Genomic DNA, 6,000 nt, shown 5'->3' with positions numbered 1-6,000 from the left:
GGCGGGGTCGGGGGGGGAGGAATGCTTACGCACAAGTCAATTTTAAGAATATTCATACTGGCAATGTCCCTTTAAAACTGCAGTTAAAATGTTTCTGCTACATTTGCACAGATAGGAAGAATATCTTTTTATAGCAATCAGTCTCAAATCCTTCGTGCACAGTCTACGGCCATCAACTGCTTGGGCTGATTTGCTGAAATTTTAATTTGCAATGATTAACCCAAGATAAAGTATGTGTGAAATAAATGTGACACATTCCATATTCTGTACTGAATTGCTGTCTCTTTGGACAGACTTGTGAGAATATATAAAAGGCAACCTTTCAAAGGGCTTCTTTTAAAAAAATCTGGAATTCTGTTTGTTTGTTTTTCTTTTCCCTTTGCTTCTTTCTGCTGTACAAAAAGAGCCTGACAGGTGAGTGGTTTTGTTTTCTCATGTTTATTACGATGAAATATCTGGAATACGAATTCTGGTTTTGCTGGAAGACTTGCGGTGTCTGTGGGTGTCCGTGTAGGATATATGTTGTTAGTTCTCACCTTAATTGAGGGGAGGGGAAGGTAGATGCATCTTTGACAATGGCTTCCTTTCTCCAAAATGTTAATTATTGAAGTTAATAAAATGTTAACAGAAAGAAAAGCTTTAAGCAGGCTGACTAAATCCCCCCTCCCCCACACACATTCACCTCACTTACTAAACTTTCTCTTTGCTGTTAAGACACTGTCATTTCCCTAGCCCTTCTACAGTCCTCCAGGCTAGACAGGACCTAAAGGTCTTGTGCAAAAAACAGACATGAATCCCCCTTTTCCTTACACATAGTAAAGGAAGGCACGGGACAGGTTAGCCTTCAGAACCCCACACATCACAGCATTTCTCATGTTCTCACTTAAACATTAATTTGCTAACCTTCCCACCCCCATTTCACAGATGGAGAAACAGAGATTAAGTGATTTGTCTCAGGCCACAGTGGGGAGTAAGTGGCAGAGCCAAGATTAGAACTCAGGAGTCTACATATTCCAGTCCCTTGCTCAGTCTATTAGGGAACACTGCCTATTATAGATGAACACTCATTATAAAAAGACATTGGTTATGGTCCCTCACCCTCGTTACTGGCCACTGTCCCCCTTTTCCCACTACGCCTCACTGTGGCTACCTCTTCCAGACCAAAGTTCACTCTCTTCCCTTCCTCCATAGGGTAGGGAGATGGGAGAGATGCAGGGTGGCTGACCTGCACGAAGTGAACATATCAGGAGAAACAGTCCTTTTCTTGAATCCAGTCTCTCTTATTTGAGTCCAGTCCCATCACACTATGAGGAGGGGACATTGGGTCCAGGGGTGAAAGGAGAAAGATACTTGGAGCTGTGGAGAGAGATCAGAAGTGAAATGTGAAAGAGACTGTGAGGAATGGAAAGAGGTTAGAGGTTTTTACGGTCAGGCTTGACAAAGCCCTGGCTGGGATGATTTAGTTGGGGATTGGTCCTGCTTCGGACTAGATGACCTCCTGAGGTCCCTTCCAACCCTGATATTCTATGAGACCAACAGTGATGGGGAAAGGATACTGGAACCAATAGACAGCAATCAGGAGTGAATGGGGGGAAATACTGGAAGCAGTGGAGATGAATGGAGACAGATACTGGGAGAAATAGGGAGAGATTAGGAAGAAGGAACGATGCTGAGTGGGCACTGAAGAGGAGAGAATGCTAGTAAGACTGGGAGTCACGAGGGTTGAAGGAAGGGTGTGGTTAAGGATCCTGGACAATTGGGAAGAAATCCTCTGGCTACTGTGAGCAGGACACAGTATAGTTCATAAAGGCAGTTCTCTCCAGTGGGTTTTGATTATATCTGTTTCCTCTGGGTGGAATTTCTTTGTGATGATCGGTAATTGTAGGCTGCTGAGCGTGCTAATAGGCTCTGATGTGTAATGCCCAGTGGGTTGAATGTTGATGTCCTGATATTGATAAATACTGTGAAACAAGACAAAAGCTTTTAGTGAAATGGAATTCTCTCTCTCTTACAACAGGACATGTTCACAACCAGGAATATTTTGGTTTGAAAACTAGGCAGATAGGAATCATTCATGAAGGGCAGTGACAAATTTATATGGGCTCAAGGGAATCTAGCAGAGTCGTCGTGAAGCTCAGACTTACGTTAAGATTTGCATACTATAATGTTCCCCCAAACAAAAAATAGGTTACAATTAAAAGGCTGTAAATAACACCCATTAGAGTGTCATCCATTCACATTGCTGAACACTCAAAATATACTCAACTCCATATGTGCACCATGAACTCCCTTGGACTTTCAAGCATAGAAACAGCAACAAGACACACAACCAATCACTAAGGCCAGTAGCACGGCAGTCAAAAGCAAGGAGACTGTGGGAGAAGCCGTGGGAAGGCAGGAAACATTTACGTGATGGGGGGGGGGGGAGTCTGGGGGATAGGGTGTCCTGCCCCCAAGTTTTGAAATACCAGATGGAATTTCCCATATTTTAGAGGATTTCAGGCCAAGATTTAGGCAAAATGAAACAGGAAGCCTACGGAACTATAATATTACAAAATGACCTATCAAGGCCAAGTTCCATCCTATTAAAACACCAACTATGCACCAAAACCCTAAGCCCCAAACTAACAGATGGGACTCAGATGCTGGGACTCCGAAGCCCCCAGTTCCTCTCCTTACCAATCTACCTGTCTGTTTCTGCCTCAGATGATTGAAGGAACATTATACCCCTCTAAAGTTGTCCCTGCCCTTTTAAAAACTGGCATGACATTAGCTTTCTTCCAGTCTTCTGGAACTTCCCCAGTGCTCCAAGACTTCTTGAAAATCAATACAAGCAGTCCAGTGAGCTCCTCAGCCAGCTCTTTTGAAACTCTTGGATGCAAGTTCTCTGGACCTGCTGATTTTAAAAATGTCTAACTTTAGTAGCTGCTGTTTAACACCATCCAGAGATATTAGGAAAGGAGTGTTATCACCATATGATGAGACTATGTCATCTGTGTTTCCTCAAATACAAAACAAAAATATTTATTGAATGCTTCTACCTTATTATTGTTAATTCTACCATTTCCATCTAGTAATGGACCAATATCATTGTCAGGATTGCTTTTGTTCCTAATATAAGTATAGATTTCTACTTGTGTCCTTTTGCTTCTCCTATCAGTTTTCTTCAATTCCTAACTTGTGATTTATATTCATTACTATCAGTGTTCCCATTCTTCCATTTGTTATATATTATTTTTTACAGCTGCCTTCACTTCCCCTCTAAACCAGGTTAGTTTTTTAACCAGCGCAGTCTTCTTTCTTTACTGAGCGATTGTGGCTTTTTGAGCATCTAGTAAGTTCTTAAACAATTCCCAATTATCATTCACATTTTCTTCTGATTAAATTCTTCTTCCCAGGTGATTTGGCTCATAATTGTTTTCAGCTTTGTGAAATTGGCTCTTTTAAAGCACCAAGTATATAGGTATTTATTCGGCTTGCACATTATAAATGTGATCAAGTTACAATCATTTGTACCTAAGCTAGCATTCCTTTTTAGTTCTGTGACCAGTTTCTCTTTATCTGTTAGGACAAAGTCTAACATAGAATTCCCCCAGGTTGGCTACCGCACTTTTTGTGTTAGGAAATTGTCATCTATAATGTTTAGAAATTCCAAGGATGTTTTAGTACCGGCAACATTTGACCTCCAGCATGTCACTCAAATTTAAGCCCCCCGTGGTCACATTGCTTTTTTCCCCCCTGCACATTTTCGATAGGTACATAAGGAGCCAGTCATCCTGTTCCCTAATGTGATTTGGTGGTCTGTAGACTCCCAACTAATATCCTATCTGGTGCTTTATCTGTTAGAACATTAATCCAGAAGCGTTCAAGATCATTTTCTTCTGAGTTATCAGTGATTCTGAAAAGGGTGCGGCCATTTTTGACAGAGTTCCCCTCCCCCATGCCCTTTTGCCCACTCAATCCTTCCTAAAGAGGTTATAACCATTGATTTTAACATTCCAGTTATGCAAGTCATCCCATCAGGCTCCAGTAATACCAACTAGATCGAATTTTATGCACGGAAATGAGCTATTCCAATTCCTCTTGTTTATAACCCAGGCTCCTAGCCTTGGGGTGTTGGCAACTACAAAAATGTAGACTCTGCATGGCCTTCGGTTCCTTGATTAACTTTGTTCTTGACATCTTGATTTTGTGTTGACTGAGTGCTCATATCTTCCATATTTTTATTCTCCCCTTTTGCTATTAGTTTAACCCCATCCTAACTACTCTAGCCAGCCTGGCCTTGTGGAGATTGGTGCCCTCCTCCACTGAGGTGGGACAGACTTACTGAGTCCTGGTTCTTATGTATCTTACTTTGTGCTCTAAATGGATTCAAACAAACCCTGCATCTTAACTCTTGTGTTAGGGTTGCGTTGGAAATATAAAGCTAGAAATGCTTCCTTATCCTAGGGCATTTTTTGCAGGTGTGTCAGCCCTTGTATCCTGGCCAACTTCCAATGTGGGTAATTGCAACCTGCCTTCCTCAATTCTGTGCCTACGTGCTCTGCTGATAGGTGCTCTCTAAACTCCCACGATGGGTAGAAAAAATTCTCTTTGTTGCACGAATTGTGTACAGTATTTGTATTTCCGATAAAATAAGATGTCTTCCCACAAAACATCACCTGCATTTATAACCAAATTCTCACTGAAGCCTTTAGCACCTGATACATTCTGATAACTTTATTGATTTCTTTTTTTCTTTTTTGTTTTTGCTGTCGGCCTTTACACTAGTGCATTTTGTCTGAGATGGGCACCCATGAAATGAACTTTTCATGTTAGGGATTCCAGTTCTGGTCCCACCTGGAACTACAAAGTAGAACAAGGAAGGCAGAGTCTGGGCAAAGTTAGTTCAGTGTTTCCGGCTGACTTTACAAATAGGACTAGAATCAGAAGTGCCAGACCTCTCATGAGAAAGCCTTAATCTCTTGAAGAAAAGGAGGACTTGTGGCACCTAAGAGACTAACCAATTTATTTGAGCCTAAGCTTTCGTGAGCTACAGCTCACTTCATCGGGTGCATGCAGTCGAAAATACAGTGGGGAGATTTATATACACAGAGGACATGAAACAATGGGTGTTACCATACACACTGGAAGGAGAGTGATCACTTAAGATGAGCTAAGACCAGCAGGAGAGCCGCCGGGGGGGGGCAGGGGGGAGGGGAAGAAAACCTTTTGTAGTGAGACTTCTGCCCCGGTTTGGCAGACACTAGAGCCTTGGATAGTTCAGCGAAGCACCTGGATTATAGACTGCCCCCTAGAATCAAAGCTGAACCCTATAACTAGGCACAGCCTTGTTCTAGTCTGGCCAAGGCAGCACTGCAAGTGGTGAAAATCTCCTGTCCTGAGTCACTTACAGGGCCCATCCACACTGCAGCTGGGAGGCGTAGCTCCTAGCTTGGGAAGATTATGTATACATGTTAGGGTTAGGATTAGCAGTGTGACATGGGCGTCGTTCGGGCTAAGCACCCAAGTACGTACCTAGGACGTCCGATAGATACGGTTGTACTCAGGCAACTAGCCTGTGCCACTGTGGACACACTGCTAATTCTAGTGCACTAATTCGATCTGAATTAACACGTGTACGTCTGCCTGAGCTGGGGATGACCACTCCCAGCTGCTGCATGGACATCACCATCGAATCTTCTGTCCAGACTCCAGCTCCAGCTTTACCAAGCTGTGATGAGTAAGGGGGCGTTCTGAGTTCACACTGAAATGCCACCTGCCTTTACAGCACTGCAGTCATCAACATATAACATCTCTGAAATGTGGGGTGGGAGGGGGGGAGGCTGGGCAGTCAGTCAGCACAGACTGGACACACCGCGCTCACCGTTCAGTGGCGAATGAATGGAGGAAGGGCTTATTCAGCTGGCATGCAGGGTTACAGTTAACTGGCACCTATTTCACGCTGTCACCTTATTCTCCAGAATCTAAGTTTCTGTTGAAAAAACACCCCCAACGTCT

The 6,000-nt window shown here is 43.2% G+C and overlaps 1 long non-coding RNA gene across 1 annotated transcript in view; it reads left to right on the top strand.

Annotated features, from left to right (window-relative positions):
* Positions 1-344: 344 nt before the first annotated feature.
* Positions 345-6,000, top strand: part of LOC140900060 (uncharacterized) — a 53,352-nt gene continuing 47,696 nt past the window's right edge. The window contains exon 1 of the long non-coding RNA XR_012155541.1: positions 345-414. This is a non-coding gene — a long non-coding RNA (uncharacterized LOC140900060). The remainder of the gene's footprint in view (positions 415-6,000) is intronic.

This window comes from Lepidochelys kempii, chromosome 18 (genome assembly GCF_965140285.1).
Source record: "Lepidochelys kempii isolate rLepKem1 chromosome 18, rLepKem1.hap1, whole genome shotgun sequence".
NCBI classification, from domain to species: domain Eukaryota; kingdom Metazoa; phylum Chordata; order Testudines; family Cheloniidae; genus Lepidochelys; species Lepidochelys kempii.
Note: the sequence above shows the minus strand (reverse complement) of the source record. Positions and strands in the feature narration are given on the sequence as shown.